The following is a 20,768-nucleotide window of genomic DNA, read 5'->3' as shown; positions in this document are numbered from 1 at the left end:
GCTATCGCGAGGGAGAGCTCTGACATCCAGGTCCGGTTGAGCCAGAGGGGCGCAACCAGCAACCTGTTCCTCGTCCTCCCTGACCATGCACAGTAACTGCGCGAGCAGGCTCACTGGGGGAAACGCGTATTGCGCGTGCCCCGAGGCCAGCTGTAAGCCAGTGCATCCGTGCCGAGAGCACTCGGTCAGGGAAAGAACAACTGGCAATGAGCGATCTCGGGGGAAGCAACAGATCGATCTGGGCTTCCCCGAATCGCGCCCATATCAGCTGAACAGACTCGGGGTGGAGTCTCCATGCTCCAGGACGCAAGGCTGCCGTGAGAGCGCATCGGCTGCACGGTTGAGCTTGCCTGAATATGAATGGCGTGCAGCGATTTCAGCCGCGGATGACTCCAGAGGAGCAGACGGCGGGCGAGCTGAGACATGCGGCGAGAGCGCATACCCCCTATACGGCTGATATACGCCACCGCCGCCGTACTGTCCGTCCTGACCAGCACGTGTTGCCGCTCCAACACCGGAAAAAAACGGTGGAGAGCGGGGAACACTGCCAACAGCTCCAGGCGATATGCCAATGCAACTGGGTACCTTTCCACAGGTCCGCAGCCGCATGCCCGCAACGCACAGCCCCCCAGCCCGTGTTGGAAGCGTCTGCTGAAACGACAACAAGACTGGACGCCTGTTCTAGAGACACCCAGGCCTGTAGGAACGAGGGGTCGCTCCAAGGGCTGAGGGCGCGGCGACACAGCGCAGTAACAGAGACTCGGTGTGCGCGCGCGTGCCATGCGCGTCTGGGGACTCGATCGTGAAGCCAGTGCTGAAGTGGTCTCATATAGAATAATCCGAGCGGCATGAAGCGGCTGCGGATGCCATATGCCCCAGGAGCCTCTGAAATTGTTTCAGTGGGACCACTATTTTACTGTCGAGCTCTCTCAGACAGTACAGCATCAGCTGAGCGCGCTCTCCGGAGAGGCGCGCTGCCATGGTGACCGAGTCCAGCTCCAGCCCGAGAGAAGAGATCCTCTGCACGGGGGCGAGTTTGCTCTTTTCTCGGTTGACCTGAAACCCCCACAGGTGGAAGTGCCAGAGCACTTTGTCTCTGTGCATAATCAACTCTGTGCATAATCAAAAGAGAGGGCAATTCAGCCAGTCGTAAAGAAATTGAGTATGCAGATGCCCGCGAGCCGAAGGGGCGCTGAGGCACCCTCCGCGGGCTTGGTGAGGACCCGCGGAGACAGAGAGAGCCCGAAGGGGAGGGCTTTGTATTGCCAAGCTCGACCTTCAAACGCAAACCGCAGAAACTGTCGGTGGCGAGGAAGAGTGGAGACATGGAAATACGCGTCCATCAGGTCTAATGCTGCAGACCAACCCAGAGGACGAACGCACCGGAGGATGCGCTTCTGCGTGAGCATTCTGAACGGCAGCTTGTGCAGGCAGCGGTTCAAAACGCGCAGATCTAGGATTGGCCGTGACCCACCGCTCTTTTTGGGCACGATGAAGCGTGGGCTGTAAAACCCGCTCTCCATCTCGGCTGGAGGGAGCGGCTCGATTGCATCCTTCGCCAGGAGGACAGCAATCTCCTCTCGCAAGACAGGGGCGGACAGGGGGCTGACCCTGGTGAATACACACCCGTGACTTGGGGGGCCGTTTCGCGAACTGAATCGCATAGCCGAGTCTGATTGTGCGTATGAGCCACCGCGAAGAGCTGGCCCGCGCTAACCAGGCAGGCAGAGCTCTCGCTAATGGACTCATCGCTACAATCGCTGACGTACCAGCAGTGGGGCAGCGCGGAGTGGGTGTGCTGATCCGGGAAGCTCGCGGGTCCCACGGAAAAGCTGGAGGTGGGATATTTGCTCTCACTCCAAACCCGAGCTCCGGAGGGGAGGCTCGAGGGGTGGGAGAAAGGAGACCGTCCTCCCAGCGCTCGTGAGCCACTGGCGAAACGCACCGAATCTGCAAGCTAGAAAGCATAGCGTCCCAGACTGGCAGATTTCGGGCTGTCACATCTGGGGAAGTGAAAAGTGCCCTTTCATAATGTTTTCATGGCAGTAAAAAGTGCCGTTGGAAATGGGGCCCCGCCCTCCAGCGGGGAAAGAGCAAGTTCCCTCTTCTCCAGATGGCCTGTCCCAGGGGCGCTTCGCGGTCCGTTGCCGGACTTAGCGGCGTTCTGGGCAGGGGGGCTGCCTGCTTCCGAGGTGCCCGACGCGCTCGCTTCGCCTTAGGCGTGTGCGGGGGCGGAGCAGCTCTCGTAGGCGGACGCCTTCGGCGAGGAGCAGGTATGAATGGCACGGCGGGCGGAGCGGGCTACGGACCGCCGATAAGACATCACCCACCAACTGCTCTCTCACCGCCTTGAATTCCTGGGTGAATTCACAGACAGTGTCGCCGAACCTGGCTGGGGATATGGGGAAGTCAAGAAAGCGGACTTTGTCGACTTTGCGCATATCAGCCAGGGGTGGCGCTCCTGGACCACTAATGTGGACATCGTCCTCCCCAACGCACACGCAGCGGACTCAGTAGTCCGAAGAGCTAAGTCGGCGGCGGTGCGAAGCTCGTAAGCCTGGGTTGGACCCACCCTCGTGCAGCTCGGCCAGCGCCTGCGCTTGGTAGCGCTGGTAGGTGGCTATCGCATGCAAGGCGGAAGCAGCCTGGCCCGCAGCTATGTAAGCTCTAGCTCCGAGGGAGGTAGATAACTTACAGGCTTTGGATGGGAGACGAGGCGGACCCCGCCAAGAAGAGGCGCCGCGCGGATTTACCGCCATCGCGCACTCAACCTGAGGAATCGCCACATACCCCCTGGCTGTTTCACCGTCAAGAGTGGTTAGGGTGGAGGAACACGCAGCACGAGCAGAAAAAAGTGCTTTACAAGACCGCGTGAGCCTACTGTGCACCTCCGGGAAGAAGGGAACGCCCCTCTAGTCGGTCCGGCCGCGGAGCTGGGGGATAAACCATCTCCAACCCACGGCCGAAGCAGCCCGGGAAAGCACGGCTAACATGTCCGTTTCAGGATCCGTAGTGACAGCGCTCACCAGCCCGAAGGGGGCGAGCGGGTCTGGATCATCATCGGACAATGAAAGCCCACCCTCCGATGCCGCGGTGGACATCTGGTCTCCGGTGTCATCGGGCGTAAGGGCTACCATCTGTTAGACGGATCGCTTCCTCCGCCCGAAGCTTGGATGGAGCGCTTAGAGGAGCGGGAGGTCCGCGGGCCCGTGGGCGACGGATTATCTCTCGCTGAAACCCTCAGATCTGCCCGAGTGCCCGCTGCAGAGCAGGGGACAACTGGGGTGGTTCGCCTTTTTGCAAAGGCTAACCGCGATCTTGCGCAACAGTCATGGCATCGCAATGACGACATGAACTGCCCGCGAGCAGCGCATTAACATGCTGGACCCCCAGACATGTAACACAGTGCCCGCGCCCATCATCCGAGGACAGGAAACCACCGCATCCAGAAACGCACAGTCGGAGCGCCGTCCTGATAAGGACGTGCTGCACGACTGTGTTGCTCTTTCTGTGAAGTTTGCAACTTTATACGCACCGCTCTGGAGGACCGGACCCAAAGAACGCCAGGCAAGGGAGAAACCCAGCTCGACCGTCTGCCACTGCGTGTACACACTCTGGACCGGGAGAATGCTCTCGTTCGCTCAGAATCGCTGGTCACAGCAGGAGGAACCCTCATCGACTCGATCAGAAAGTCTCTGAAGCGAAAAGGATAGCGTCTGCTGCGCCAGGTGAGCTTATATACTCAGTTGATTGCTTATGCCGCTCACCTGCGCAGGCTTGCGCTGCCAATTCATTCTTAATTGGCCCGTTCAATACTCTTTCAGACGAGTAGCTTCTGAACCGAACCTCCCAATGCGTGGATTTTACAATCAAATCCACTTATAGTGCTGAAGTTCCCCCCGAAGGGGAACTACTCATAAAACCTAACTGCGTAGCAATGCCCACAACACCCTAACATCATTTCAACACAATTTCTTTAATGACTAGTGCAACATTTACCTGAACATTGTAAAAGTCTAGGGAGCTCTAAGATACTTCACTTGAAGCGTCCCTTTTTCTTCACATTGTTCTGGGGATCCTGTGATTACCTCTTAATGTGGTGTTGGCCCTCTCGGTAGGTAACATACACCATCGTTTTCAGATCAGTATGCATTTCTTTGCAATAGGTGGTGGGTACATGTTCTTTTAATTACTGCTGGCTTGAAATGTCACTTTATAGATGTCTAAGTGTTTCATTTATGTGTGTGTGTGTCTGTTAGATGTTATGGCACAGTCCTTGTACAGTTTAATTCACCTAATCCTGGTTTTAAATATATAAAAGCATAATTCATGACTCGCCTCCCTCAGTGAAGGCTAATAAAAAGATGGTATCTAATATTTGGACTACTTCACTAACATTTTCTGCTCATGCAAGTATGAAAAAGAACAACAAGTTTGTCATCCTACCCAAGCTTCAGACTATTCTGAGAGATAAAAACAGGATGCACAATGCACTTTAGGAGTAAGAGAAGTGCACTTGATCCTGTGGTAAACACAGCACAAATCTGTTGTTTTCTAGAGGGGAGCTTTGGACAATGACTTCATTGTGTTCCTTTCTGTTTCCTTCACTGATTTACTATTATATTTATTTCCACAGAGACATCTATGCTGCTGCCATGTTTTCCAGTTTTCCTGTTTATGTTGACCTTGACCCCTGACCTCCTGCATACTCTTGGTAACCATATCATATTTATTTTAATGCACCTTTCTGTTTCTTTCTCCATTCTTCCATTTTTCTTTATATGAGTCTCATGTAATGTAGTACATACACTGTGTATGCACTGGAAGTAACCGATGGGGTGTCACAAAACTGTCATGCCACAACGAAAGTATTAAAGCCTCACCTCAGTATGTTCACTTAACATGGACCAATCAGCTGAAAGCTCAAGGCTATGCAAGGTATCGCCTACTACCTCACAATATGATACACATCGCAATGCATTGCGATATCATAATTGGATCATGATTGAAACTGTGGCAAATGTGTGAGAGGGAGGGAGAGACTGAATCTGCAGTATCAGTTTCAATCTCTTCAGTGGTTCGCTTCACTTTTGTCCATTAGGCACCTCATAGAAGTGGATCTGAGTGCACAGAAATTTTGGGATTCGGCACACTTTTGCTTATGTTGCCTCTATCTTTATTAATTGCACTTGCAGATAATATAAAAAGGTAAAACCTATTATTGAAAAATGTTATTAGAAAAATACACTAGCTTGGGACTGGAATGATTTATTTTAGGTTAAGTTTAACATTTATTTGATCAAGAGTACTGTAATAATGTGAAAATCTCTTAATATATAGATATATAAATTATAGAATTTTCATCAGTCTTCATAGTCACTTGAACTCATTCTAGCATTCTGATTTGGGGATTTTATTTTCATGATTTTCTCAGGATTGTATGAAAAGGAAATTTCAATATACACAATTTATTTCAATAGGATTTTTAGCTATGCTTAAGTCTCTTTTATTAATGCATCCTTGCTGAATAAAGTATTATCTTCTGTTAAAAACTGTATTGACCACAATCTGTTCATCAATGATTTATTTACACAGAGTAATAATATGAACTATGATACAATTGAAACATTAAACATTCATCAACAATCATTTACATACGATCAAAATTATTTAAAAAGCAAGCAAAAAAATTAAATAGATTTTTAATCAATGACTACGTTTACATGGACATCAGTAATCAATTTTTTTTGTCTTAATCTGAATAAGACAATAATATGATTAAGGTGTTTACATAAGTTGCTCTTTCAATGTTTCTTTCATGATCCCATTTTACATGTCTATGTAGCACATAGATCGATTAACACTGTCACCACACATTTCATGTTTCATGTAACTCTGGATGATTCATTTTTAATCTGTCGAATTTAACTGCAGTTTTTTACTTTTACTTTCATTTAGGAACATTTCATTCGTGATAAACGGGATATTAGAGTATGAACTTCTGGAAGAATGTTGTTTTAATGGAATTTCATACCGCATGCCATAAAAAAACTCCACATTTCACGATGCAGGTGTCTATTGTCCTTCTCTGACTCGGTAGGTGCAGAGAATAGTGTCAAACAGCTGTGTGTGTATAGACTTTCTTGTCGCAGTGCGGCAAAAGACTTCCATGACGGTAATATTTCAATTAAGGTGTTTACATGTCTGTACTGCACTTCAATAATGCGACTAAAATCGGGATACTCCACATGTCCTAATTTAATTTCTATTTAGTTTGATTATGACCTTAATCAGATTAAATTAATTAAAAACTGCTGTCTTACTTGGTAGATGCTTAATGAGAGTATTGTCCTAATCGTATTTAAATCAAATTATTGGTGTCCATGTACATGTATTTACTGTTTGTTTTCGTTAATATTTACTTGCTGATTAAAGTTATGAATTTCTATACAAAATCAACAGTGATATATAATATCACACGAGTAGCAGTGCGATATGGCTGTATATCGGCACTGGTGGGAGGCGTGCGTTGTGCTGATATACAGCCATATCGCACTGCAACGCGTGTGATATTGCGTTTATATAACAGTTTGACGGCATAATTGTGTATATAAAAACTAAATCAAACATGGAGAGTCTCAAAAACCCTTTTGTATGATGAACTACTTTCTTCCGTATTCAAATCATAAGCTGACAGTTAAACAGTTGAGCGTGCATCTTTTAAACTTTAGATCTGTAGTGTCTGCTTTTTGCTGGATGTATGTGGGCAGAGTAATACACAAAGGGTAAAGAGGCTGTAGGAGTTCTGATATTGCAGAATATCGCATGGCTATCAGCCAATCAGATTTGAGAACCAGACAGAACTGTATATATGTATATATATATATATATATATATATATATATATATATATATATATATATATATATATATATATATATATATATATATATATATATATATATATATATATATATGAAAATAATATATTTTCTATGGGAATCCACAGGTGAAAACACTGCTTGTGTTGGGTATAACATCAAAACTGAAAAAATAAAAAATAAAAATCTGTTCATCCACTTACTGATGATTTAAGTGTAGATACTGTAGATATCTTCATTGATAATTATGAGGCTGATACCGTTTTGATTAGCTTCCAGTCTATACACAAAGTTAAAAGAATGGTCAGCATTACCTGAGTACCCTAATTGTATTATTTAACCCTCTTTTTGCTTTCTGTTAATAAAATTCCAATTAAGTTTCACTTTTTTTAATTCATTTTATTTAATGACACACACATGCTCATGCATACACTTTCCTCATGATGATCCATGACGTATCCCTCCTGTTCTACTTAGTTTTTTCAATATGTGTTTCTCTGAGCTCTCAATGTGTGCATTATGTGTGTGTGAGAGAGAGAGAGAGAAGAAGAGTAATGTGTGCTGCTGTGAGATGTGTGAATTCAGCATATTGGCCTGTTTGTTTCTTGTGTGTCTCTCGAACTCCCCAGTCTTCCACAACAGGCAGTGCCCAAATCTATAAGTTGACGTAAATAGAAGGCTGGATAATTCATTTATAGCTGCTTGAGCACAATCAGTAGCCAGTAATTACGCTGTTACATGGCTCATATCAACAACTCCAGCGTTGTTCTGGTTATCTCGTAGTAATTCTGTAATTAAAATTTGATGTATAGTAACTCCCCCAAACAAACCCCGCGGCTTTTATCGTATGTTTGTTTTGCACATGCACAGCTTGAGAGTGTGTGAGGGCCCGATTTAGACATGAGGCGAGTTGGCAGCCTGAGTGAGAGGCCAGTTTGAAGGTTGCCACCCTGCGCTATAGTCTTGCTTGTCTAAGCAAAGAGAACGTCACCTCTCGTCTGTGCACTGTAATAGATAACAGACAGGGACGTGCGCGGCAACACTATAAGCACTGTCATGCATGCTTTATTTATTCCTGTTTTTATCTCTTTCAAAAAGGAGAGGAATACATCACCTCCTCCCCCATCATGTACGGCAGTCAGTGGTCTGAGTGTGCCGACAGATGCCCTCCAGGGTGCACTAACAAGTGCCCATCAAGCTGACCCTGAACGTGTTCCTCTATCTCTGTCTGCCTGTCTGCCTGTCTTGATGAGACGGGTCCTCTTGCATGTAGTGACTGCCTGCCGCCCGTTCCCGTAGCCAAAGCGTGAAGTGTATCCAGGGTCAAGCGTATCTTCGCTCTGCCTTATCAGAGCCTCAATCTCCCCTGCTGTATGAAGCTTCACCTTCACAGCATGCTGAACTGTCACACACACATGCTGTGCGAGGAAATGGGCCCCTGTTGATGGGATTTCTCTTTTTGACCCTCATTTGTTTGGCTGAATACAGAGCGCTGTCTCCTCTGCTTGTCAGCCGATGTTCCGGGAGAGGAAGTGTAGAGACAGGGCACGAGGTCGCTCTCGGCAGACAGACAATTCCCATCATAATATGTCAGGACTGCAATGATGTCAAGCATTGATTCTGGATTTACTCTGTCTTCTGGTGGAGCACCGAACATGTGGCACAATTGCAATTCGCATTAATGGTTAACCCTGTTTAAGCTATGTTTATGTGCACCCGAATAATCCTGTAGTGATTGGATTGATGGCTCAATTGGATTGAAAAGACTTCATGTAAACACCTTGATCGATCTGATTGAGCTTTGAGTTGTATTGGCTAGTTTGTATTGGCTTGTTCTGATTTTGGCAGAGTTAGACATATGTTCCTGTTTCAACATATTTTGTTGATTTTGGAACATCATTCCTGCACAAAATGTAATCCAAACCTAATTTATACCACTAGCTAAGAATAATAGCTTGAAGAACAGTGACATACCTTAAAATATGACATAAGCTATAAAGTTGTCTCTTAAAATTTACTGTTGATTAGAATGTTCCTCCAGGATGAACATAGATGTTAATCCAAAAACATGTTGCTCTTGATAAAATCAGGTTTGCCTTATTGGCTACATTTATGTAGACATATTTTCATGGAATTAAATTAAATGAAACATTATAGTCATTTAAGCAGGGCTGTTCCTAATGCTGCGTTCATACCAGACGTGGATGAACCGTCAATTGGGAGTGATTTACATGTTAAGTCAATGCAAAGAGGCGAATAGACATCCTGTGGCACGATTTAAATGAGGTGGCGTGAATGACGCAATTTGTGTGAATAAAGTGGCGCAAGTTGAACGTTTTGTGTGTTAAATGACTGTGATGTTTCACCTGAATCGTTCGAGTTGGAAAATTTGTACTTCAGCGGACATTCATGCCACTTTAACCAATCATGAGCTTGGTCTTGTAGGGGAGTAATTATGACGTAGTGTCTGTTGTTGGGGTCCTGAGGGGAAATCCTCTTGCCGACATTGGACAACAGTTCATCAAACTGGGTTCGGCTCAATCTGAAGCACGGCTGAAAGCCTCCATCATCAAGGTATAGTTTCTGAAGAAGTTGATGAACTCACAGAGCTGGTGCAACTCTGAAAAGATCTAGTGCACTTAGACGCAGCACTAAATGAATTATGCTGTTTTTTAGCCTTCCTAAAGCCATCAACATAGCTACAGAAGCCCTGCCTATGATGCGTATCCATGTCTATTGTGAAGTGAATTGTCCATGCGTCTATTTATGCGCAAAAATCCCTTTTTTTTTTTTTGCACTTGCCACATCTGGTGTGAACACAGTATATTAGTCGAGTAACCATTTGTCAATAAAAAGAAGCTTGGTTGACTAATTGTTTATTAGTCTCTAAATCATATACACTCGAAACATATTTTTTGCTGCTTGTTTAAACTAATTTAAAATGAGTTGAAACAACACATTTCTTGAGTTGTTTTGGGACAACTTAATTGTTTTACATTCAGTAAACCTAAAATTGTAAAAACCATTAAGTTAACTTAATCGATTTGTGTTGGGATGACATAAATAGGTTGTGTCTAACCCAGCATTTTTTACAGTGCATATATTTTATTTAATGTACAGTATAAATCCCACCGCGCAGGACAGCTTGATAACAGCTGGTCTATGTGGTAACAGTACATCAGGGTAAACATGCAAACGCTCGCCTATCATTCAATGACCTAAAATAGCAACTTTATATGGCCGCTCAATCTAGTAACTTAAAAAAGGGCACCGTTTATTTGTGTGTGTGTGTGTGTGTGCGTGTGTGTGTGTAGTGTGGAAGCTGATCAGTAGGGCTGTTTGTAAAATAATAAAAGGAAACAGTGTGCTTCTGTCGTATGCAGCACATAGAAAAGGAAAGAAAAGAGAAAAGTAAAGAAACTCTGTGCATACTTTGTAAATCTACAGAGAGGAAAATTTCTATTTTCAAATGAACCAGTTCAAATGGAGAACAAATAATCTCAGATTATGTCATTCATATGAAACCTGCAGGCTCATCCACTTCTGCAGAGATGACAAGTCAGTGTCTCCGACTTCATTTCTTAAGTCAATAAACAAAGAAAGCACACATTAATAAATAAGTTATTAAGATATTAATGCAGCCTGGGTTTTCCCTTAGACATTCACAAGCTTTACATCTGGCTGTGTGCTGTAACAAGCTTTATAACTGTGCTTATTAATAAACATTTGATTATTTGACTAATCACTCAATATGAAAAAACTTCTATGAAAACTGTTAGTCGAAGACAGCCCTACATTTTTTACACAAAACATTTTTTGATGCCGTGTTCTACAAAAACAATGACTTAATTTGCTTCATCCCATGCTTCATTTGTCATTACATTTTCAGGTTTCAGTCCAGTCCCAATTTTACACGCCCTCTATCTGTCCGGAAATGTCTACACTAGCCTTTCCAGTTTGATTTAAATTTCATTCAGATTGACCCTAATCTCATCAATTAAGATGTTTACATAAAGGCTTTTCAGAGATTATTTGGTTGCATGTAAACACTTCAATACATGTTTTCTTCTCGATCAGATTCAGAAATAGAGTTTTGTTTACCAGAGCCTTTAGTAACAAAATGTCTTTTTAAGAACTGTTCATGAGTAGACTGAATAAAAACTCATTTGTTAAAAAAAAGCTCTTGTGACATTTGTTTGACATTAAATTGGTTACTTTTTTTCTTCACTCATTGTCGGGGTAAACAGTAGATCTGCATGAGACAATTAATGGCTTTTCTCTGAAAACAATATAAAATTATCCAGCATATTTTTGAACAAACAAATAAGCAAGGGCCAAGGGATGCTGAGAACGTTGTGAAGGATTGGTGTTTAAATGGAAAATCTGTGGCCTCATGAAGAAAAACATCATCTGAAAATTCACATTCGGTTGTTATTTACCCACCCACATAGTTCCAAACTTGCACGGTTTTGTTTTTATCATAGAACACAACAGGCAAAGTTAAGCAGAATCTCCAAGCTGATTTTGCCATGATTCTTGTAAGTAAATGAAATGAGATTTTGCTATAGAAACCTGCTTTTGCTATCTACACTCAAAAAATGACATTTGTTGTTTGTTCAAGCTTTTTATTTAAAATTAGCTGAAACAACATAAGTTTTGAGTTTTTTTGGTGGACAACTTAATTGTTTTATGTTAAGTCCATTTAAATTTGTAGAAACTGACATTGTTAACTTATGTTGTCCCAACACAAATCAACTGTGTGGACCCCACTATTTTTTTTTACAGCGATTGTAGAATGTCAAACAGATTTGGAATGATACAGCATAAAAGTTGCATTTATTCATTCATTTATTAATTAATTAATTAATTAATTAATTCATTCATTCATTCATATTCTTTTTGGCTTAGTCCCTTTATTAATTAAGGGTTGCCACAGTGGAATGAACTGGCAACTTATCCAGCAAATGTTTTATGCAGCAGATGCCATTACAGCCGCAACCCAACAGTGGGAAACACCCATACAATCTTGCATTCACACACATACACAACGGCCAATTTAGCTTGATCAAATCACCTATACTGCATATCTTTAGACTGTGGGGGAAACCGGAGCACCTGGAGGAAACCCAGGCGAACACGGGGAGAACATGCAAACTCCACACAGAAATGCCAACTAACCCAGCCGGGGCTCAAACCAGAAACCTTCTTGCTGTGAAGCAATCATGCTACCCACTGTGCCACCGTGACCACCACATCGTATACATTCACAGGTTTTTTTCTTTAATATCTATAGTCAAAGTTTGTCTTTAATGTTGATGAAAGTTGAAGAACTCACAGAGCTGGATGCACCTCTGAAAGGATCTAGTGGACTCAGACACGGCGCCAAACGAATCTCTGCTGTTTTTCAGCATTCCTAAAGCACGTAACCACAGCTGCTCTCTCAATAAAATCTATGTTAGCCGTTTAGCAATGAAGCTAGAGTCACCGGCCAGAAAGAAGCCCTGCCCATGACACGAATCCGCATCTAATGTGAAGTGAATTTTTCTGTTATTACTATTTATGCGCAAATATCGTGATTTATTTGCACATGCCGCATCTGGTGTGAACAAAGCATAATAGTCGAGTACCATTTGTTGACAAAAAGACTCTTGGTTGCCTAAATGTTTATTAGTCTCTAAATCGTATACACTCAAAAAATATTTTTGCTGCTTGTTTAAACTAATTTAAAATGAGAACAATTCTTGAGTTTTTTTGGGACAAGTTAAATGTTTTATGTTCAATCAAAGTTGGCAAATAAATGCCAACTGACCCAGCATTCTTGCTGTGAGGTGATCGTGCTACCCGCTGCACTACCCTGGGGTCCAAGTTGTATACATTCACATGTTTGTTTCTTTAAACTCTGTACTCGAAGTTAGTCTTTAATATAAACCTTCGTTTTATCCTTTTTTTTTCTTCTTAAGCTAAATATGTGATGCATGCACATCTCCTAGCCATCTCCTTGTAGGATGGCACCAATTATCTCCTTTTCTTGCGGCTTTAGATTGGACATGAACTGCAGCCAAACTAGAGGCTGTATTAAAAATAATGCCCTATATAAGATCCAATCTGCCCCGTATCTGTGCGTCAAGTTGGCGCGTGCAGAGCGGCTTTTAAAATCTCATTTATTTCTGCTGTGCACATGACACTCGTGCACAAAGGTCGCCCGCTTTGTTTTTGCGCTCTAGGGGGAACATCCCCTGAATTTATTTTACAGAAGAGGCCATCGCAATGCGAGCTGAGAAGAAAGTGAAGATGGAGAAAAGGAGTGCAGATTATGTGATGGTCCGTGGAGGCTCGGAATACAAATAAGTGCAGGAAGAAGAGGAGATTCATAAGAGTGAGGGGAAATGTTACCCTGTGGTCATGCCTCAGGGCCAGATAAGCCGAACGATTCCCCTCATGGCACTTCACGGATGCCCGACAGGAGACCCAATGTCTGACAATGTGTCGATTCATTGCCGGTGTTTGCAAATGACAACAGAGATCTATCTCTGTTAATATTAGTAGAAGCAGGCGTGTATAAAGTATTCATTTCCAGCAAAGACAAGTCTTTCATGAATTGTGCACGAAGCTTTTTCTTATGGGAGCTGCTGCACATCAAAATGTCTGAGAGCATGTCTGTAGATGAACATCAGCAAGCTTTGTGTCATCACGTTTGAGCAGGATCATTCCTTTTTAGCTACTTTCAACAATGCAGCTGTTCACATCCCGAAGACCAGTCCTACTGTAGCGCTGGCTGGCTTGCAGGCCTTTTTCCTTTGCTTGGCCCACTTTGTTAGCTTCGGTGTTGTATTTCAAGGCCTGATTAGATGTCACTCAATTAAAAGCACATTTGGGCTTGGAGAGAGGGTTGCCATGGCTGCTATGTGGAAGGTGGAGAGCCCCATGGTGCTTACCCAGAGTGCTCTAATTAAAACCGCTCACAGTGCCTGGAGAGGAACTGTACCGCACAGCGCAGCCAGAGAAGTTTCGCACCAAATCAATGACAGCCACAGACGCCTCTCAGATGAAATTAAAAAGGATATGCATTGCGAAGGAGGGGAAACGGAGGAGTCACAAAGGACTCCCCCTGATTTGAAGCTAGCTTTGAGACAGGCTAGGATTAATACAGCTCTCCTAATATGTCGCAGATTGGTGCTCCCCTGGTGGCACAGATCAGGTAAGGCCCAGTGAAGCACATATCACTTTCTAAATGCTTCATTATTTTACTCTCTAAATCCCCAGTCTGGCATTGATTTAATAAGCTCAAATATATAGCCAAATGCATTTCATATTGAAGCGTCTTCTGTCTTGCGGTTTCATTTAAATACATTGAAAAACAATAGGGCGTATGTAAGTGCTTAATATAGTGTTTGATGGACTTCTGCCTTTATTTCTGTCAGAAACCTCCAGTGTGAATTCTGGAACAACCTGTTTTTGGTTTCAACAGATCCTTTGGTGTTAATATGCCAAATTAAATGCTGCCATGCTGCACAAACTAGTCCTTGAAGTATTCCTGAGTGCATGTTTCCAATCGTTCCTTGCTTGTAATGCGATTTATGAGTCTCTACCCATTTAAAAAATAAAAAAAACTAGATGAACTACCTCCCTTGATAGCCCCATTGAACCAAATTTCTGTTTACTTTATGGCTGTTTTAATATGACTTTGGCTTGTGGGAGGGGTATTACTGCACCTGTAGAATTTGAAAAATGACTCGCTCTGCTTTTTTCCTGGTTTTTAGACTCTGTGCTGCTTACTAAATGGCATAGTGTTGTCACATTGACCTATGGATTGATGGATGGTTTGGGATACCACAAACTAGGAAATGCAGAACGAATGGGCTTTATGGGTCATGTTTGCCTTTCAGCATGAACAGATATGTGAGAGCTTAATCGCAGGGAGGGAAGCTGGAAGGACATCTGAATCGCTGCTCTGCTTCGCTCGGCCCACTGATGCCACATTTGAGTGCCACATTCACACTTGAATAATGTAGAGATGATAAATGGGACGGCATTGTGACCTTTGAAACCTTGTAGAGAAACGCCTGGATGCCCTTTTGTCCCTCTTTATAAGAAATTCAAGATTTACTGAAGATCTGTTCTTCTTCTTTATCTTCTTTTTAAATGAATGCATTTTTAATTTAATTTAATTTAATTTAATTTAATTTAATTTAATTTAATTTAATTTAATTTAATTTAATTTAATTTAATTTAATTTAATTTAATTTAATTTAATTTAATTATTTTGTTTTATTTTTTATTTATTAATTTATTTAAAAAAAAATTTACTCTTGTACAATTTGTCTTTGAATTGGAGCTTAGATTAAGATTTTTCTTTTAAAAAAATTGTCGTATCTCAATTGTGGCATCACATCGATTTTAAATGAGCTCCCAGTTCTGTTAACAGAAGGAATATCCAAATCCTTACACTTTAATGCAAAAAGTGACTCCATTGTCATTTTTTTTTTGTCTATTTTCTATTTTTATATTTTGAGTTTTCTAGGGCTTTTACTATGTTGATTGTTAGTTCTTATATAGCCTTTTAGGTTTTCTAGTTTTACTTTTAGCAATTCACATCACCTGGTATCTGTAAAGATTTACTGTGGGGGAAATAAGTATTCAACATGTCACCATTTTTCTCTTCATATTTCTAAAATTGCTGTTAACTTGAAGTTTTCACCAGATGTTGATAAAAACCAAAGAAATGCATATATGAAAATAAAATAAATCTAATTAGTTTACAAATTAAGTTGTTTAACAAAATGAAATGACACAGGAATAAAAGTATTGAACACATGAAGAAAGGGTGGTGTAAAAAGTTAGTGAAAGCCCAGACAGTAGCTGAAATATCAGTAGTAATATGAGTAGTTCTTCAGCAACCCTCTGCCCTTCATTAGTGTAAATTAATATTAGCTGCTTCAGTCCAACATCTACATTAGCAGGAAGATGAAGATGAAACCAGAGTGGATGTTTCAGCAAGACAATAATCAAAAACACAGCTCTAAAACTCTCAAATGGTTTAAAAAAAAAAAAGAAAATCAAGCTGTAGAATGGCCAAGCCAATCACCTGACTTGAATCCAATAGAGAATACAAAATAAAGCTCAGATTTGATAGACAAGACCCACAGAACCATCAAGATTTTTACACTCTGTTGAAGCCTGTAAAAAAAATCACATCTGAGTAATGCATGTGACTTTATTCTACATATGAGAGTTTTCTTTAAACTGCCATCACCAAAAAAGCTTAAACTTAGACAAATAGTCAAAAATGTTCCTTTTTTCCTTAGCTATTAAATACTTGTATTGAACGCGTCATGTTTTTTTCCCTCAACTATTATTTTCAGAAGAGCTTTTGACATGAATTTAAATCCGATTTTAGTAAAAATCCAAACAATACTAACATAAAAAATGAAAATGTGTTATGTGTAATTGTAATTAAGTGCAATTACTGAAATGTATTTAATACAATTTTTGGTTATGGCAGCTTAAAGACGCCACTCATATGGAGAATGAAGTCACATGCATTGCTCAGTGTTTTTTTTTTTTTCACAGACTTCAACAGTGTGTAAAAATCTTGATGGTTCTGTAGGTCTCATCTACCTAAATTGTACTTTATTTTGTATTCTCTACTGGATTTCTTCAGCAATGTATGCTGTTTTTAGATTTTCTTTTAGAGATCATTTTCTTTTAGGACATAACTTTGACCTATCTCAGTCTGAGAATATACAGCAGCAATCTGAACTCATGATTTACCAACGTGTATATAAATATGAGTTTTATTTATGTAGCTAAGAATAAACCATCAGTTACTGTTTATCCAATAAAGTCTCTTTGTTTCTTTGCCCGAGGTTTAGGATCCTTGCAATATATTTTAGCGGAGGCACCTGGTGTAGCTATCAGGCATATTTTATGTAAAACAGTCAGGTATTATTGCATTATGAATTCATTCCAAATGTCAGTTAGTGACTGGGCTTATAGAGGTCTTGTAGAAAGTCACATTTCCATAATATATCCTTGCATTACACATAGTGTACGGAAACTGATCTCCCAGCATGCATTTCTGACATGATTTCTTCCTGCCCTCCAAATATAGTCCATACATCTCCTTGCACTTGTTCCAGCCAGCTAAATAATGGAGTTTCTGAATAGCTGATGATGTTTTGGAGTGATATGCTCAGCTGGGCCACCTGTCTGTGCATGAGAGGCCCTCAAGGACCAGCAAGTCTAGCCAAATAAATGGCAGCCTAAAGCGAACAGCGTGGGTTAAAACAGAAGAGAGAGAAGAGCCAGCAGTTCTGCTCAGTGCAGTAGGATCAATATGAAACCTCATTACGGGAGTGTCATAGAACATTTGTGCACTTTCTGCTCCATCTAGCAGCAATTTTGCTGGATAAGCACCGCTCTCATTTGCCCATTTTAAGCATTTCGTTAAAGAACAACCCACAAACACGAACATATCACTTTCAGCCTCAGGGCGCTGGCAAAGGGAGAATCCTCCCCACTTCTGGCTTTGCTGGCCTGGACTGCCTTCCTGTGCTCCTGAGGCCGGCCAGGCGGAGAGCATGATCACTCTGTGTATGTGTGTATATGAGAGAGATAGAGAGAGAGAGAGAGAGAGACATGGCGTTTCACACAGGCTGGGCTTTGACACCCACTGTTAACCCTGTAATTAATCCCTTAATAACCTAGTTAGCATGCTGCTGTGCAAACCTCTTTGTATATGTCAGGCTTTTCAGTGAATCGTATGTCTTCACCTGCTTTTCACTATTGTAGACTTTACATTTTTGGCCAGAAAGCATAGACAAAAATGTCTTTTTTTCATTTTTTTATTTTGAAGCTTAATTTTGGTTAATATATATATTTTTAATTTAACATAGTTTGAGGATAGACAGGAAGAATAACAGCAAAAAAAGAGCAGAATTTGTGTTGTGCTATATGAGTGCCGCACATGTCTTGACTTGTTTTTGCTTACGTTGTTTTTTTTATTAATCAATCCAACCAGTTGTGATATTTATTATAAATACTAATGCCAGAATTATATTTTTTTATGTGTAAATTGACATTCTTTTGTCATTCAATTAGCAAAAAATGTATTGCAAGTAATACATTTGCGATGGAGCCTATTAAATTTAGGCTAGAATATAACTAGATTTAGACCATATAACTAGATGCAAAATGCAAAAAAACTAAATAAATAAACAAATAAAAAAAGTAAATAAATAAAAAAAGTTTTAATAGAAAGTTTGTGATTACGCCTATCAAATTTAACCTCCTAAACTAAATTTTAAAGGTCCGTACTGGCCTAAATACCCCCAATAAGTGGTTCCATTCTCTAATCAATTGGAATAGAATAACTTTTGCAGAGATTATGATAGAGGCTTTTTTTCTATGATTACTGACATGTGCTGGAACCACTAAAAGTATTAACAGCAACCTAGACTAAACAGAAGCTAAAAGGTACACTTTCAAATTTGAGTTTAAAAACAAAAAGCACCTCTTTTTTTTGGAGGAGTTTATTATAACACAGACAACATATTCAATAATTTTAAATCACTTTCAACAGTTTTCTTTATGAAAATTCGAAGGGTTTTCTTCAAAATGATACCAAACTTTTGCATTTACTCCTCTGCATGCAGATTTGGGAAGCTTTTTAATTTGGGTAGGCAAAATCCAGGTGGAAACCCCTAAATAGCACTTGACTTTAAGAGGTTAGGCTAGAACCATTCATTCATTCATTCATTTTTTTTGTCAGCTTAGTTCCTTTATTAATCCAGCACCCGGAGGAAACTCACACGAAAGCAGGGAGAACATGCAAACTTCACACAGAACTGACCAACTGAGCCAAGGATCGACCCAGCGACGTTCTTGCTGTGAGGCGACAGCGCTACCTACTGCGCCACTGCATCACCTAAATCAAAAAATCAAAAAAAAAAAAAAAAATCAATTAAAAACCTTACATTTGTAAGCTTTAATATAGTTAAATCATATCAATGTTGAACAAGCAAGAGTTTTCACATTATATTGATGTTATAGAACAGTTTGGTGAAATATAAAAAAAAAGAAAAAAAGATATTTATTTATTTATTTTTACAATAGATTTTAGTTTAATTCTGCTGCATATAGAGCTTTTCAATTGTTTTTACTACATCTTTACAATATTAAATGAACAAAACAACAGATCAATTTTACAAAGAAATAATAACAGCATTCTCGCATATTCAGATTAGAACATTTTGTGTACTTTAGGCAGTTTTGGCACCACACAGACAGAGAGCTCAGACATGCTTAAGCGGGAACAGTTTATTATGCAAGTGGTGAGCAGACTGCACATAACAAAGTACTTGAATAATACATGATCTGATTATAGCCAAATGAGCAAAAAAAAAAAAAAAAAGAAAGAAAATTCCAGAAAGGTCAGTAAGACTCGCAGATGTGATTACAGACTGAAAACCGGCCAACACCTCGCTAATGAAACCACAAACAAATACCCCTTTCAGTTCGCCCATTGGCCTGGAAATTAATCACGGAACAGAGTGTCAGGAAAAAGACTGTCTGGTCATATCCGTATCCCTCCGTGAACTGGTTGTGTTGCCTCAGAAATGGCTAGAAATCAAATTGGAATGACAAATGAAATGTTGGCTCGCAATGAAGGTTGAGCGGTTGGCTGGTGATGAGGGCTGTCTAATTAAACTACAAGGCTTTTTCTGAAGCTTGGTCAAGGAGAGGACCACTGTTTCTGTATGTCAGATGGTCTCCAGTCTGTCAGCAGGCTGGATCGTGTCATTTAGCCTCGGGCAGAATGTCACAGGTTGCTTGGATGAACAGAAACCAACACTGACAATCTGAAATTTGGGACTTGTAGAGGGATACGTGTGAAGTGTGATGAAAGCAACGATCGGGAAAGCGAATGCAATGGGGCGCTGATAACATTCCCTATCTCAAATGATTTCCTTCTTCCATCAGAATCGCGTTTGCTTAATAATGAAACATCTCGGAGACGTTCGAGACCTGCCCTCCACCACCGCTTACGGGAGAGTGAGAATTTTCCAGCCAAAGCTTGGCAAAAGGATTGATTGGCTGGGCTGTGAAGAAATCATATCGCATGGTATGTGTTTTTCCCCCTCCTATGGCTTCAGCGCACTTGACAGCCAGCCATCAGGGAGAGTGTTTTACAGATCCCAAAGAGCCCACAGACTAACTGCACATGACCTCCAGCATTGAATGATGAATGGCAAAAGAAGCTCCTCTCATCCATCGCGGCCTCAACCTCTCCACCGCTTGCTCTCATTCCGTCTGAAACGCCATGAAAGGGCCCACTGGAGACTCCGGCATACGGGCAGCTTGGAATAACTCTGACACTGGCCGTTTCATCTGCTTTTGCATGTGCGCTTTACTGATACGAGCGAATCTCGATACATTTTAAATCACAGGCTCCGAATGCAGACGTTGGCAACAAAGATGCTGTTTTTAAGAACAAATCTTCGATGAAACACACAGCTCAGCAGCTATGCTTGGCCCTTCTGTGGGCGTCTCTGGGGCCAAGCTCTGTATATATGTACAGTAGCCGCGCTCCAAGTAAGGAAAATGCAGCGAAAAATTCCTGAACCGCTCACTCTCAATGATATAAAGTCGATCCATCCCGTGAATAAGAACAGAGCAGGAAGTAAATATCAAATGCCACCGAAAATGAAGAAATCAGCTTTGCGATTGATAAATGGCGGAATGCACTGTTTATGCTTCTCCTTCCTGAACGGCTGCATATTCAGCCTTAAAGGCAGCCTGGTTGGCTGTGCAAACCATTGTGAATGTGGCCTTCACAGTTAATCATAACGCCTGCACTCTCAGCGCTGATTGTATTGCTGGCTCCAG

The 20,768-nt window shown here is 41.6% G+C and overlaps 1 protein-coding gene across 42 annotated transcripts in view; it reads left to right on the top strand.

Annotated features, from left to right (window-relative positions):
- The window catches only part of camta1a (calmodulin binding transcription activator 1a), a 639,110-nt gene that overhangs the window by 97,698 nt on the left and 520,644 nt on the right, over positions 1-20,768 (top strand). For 15 of the 42 annotated variants that reach the window (XM_073939170.1, XM_073939168.1, XM_073939165.1 and 12 more), the window contains exon 3: positions 4,637-4,714. The exons of the other annotated variants lie outside the window; for them this stretch is intronic. The gene's annotated coding sequence lies outside the window, so the exon portion shown is untranslated. The remainder of the gene's footprint in view (positions 1-4,636; positions 4,715-20,768) is intronic. 42 annotated transcript variants of the gene reach the window in all.

This window comes from Danio rerio, chromosome 23 (genome assembly GCF_049306965.1).
Source record: "Danio rerio strain Tuebingen ecotype United States chromosome 23, GRCz12tu, whole genome shotgun sequence".
Taxonomy (NCBI): Eukaryota; Metazoa; Chordata; class Actinopteri; order Cypriniformes; family Danionidae; genus Danio; species Danio rerio.
This window is presented reverse-complemented; position numbering and strand designations above follow the sequence as displayed.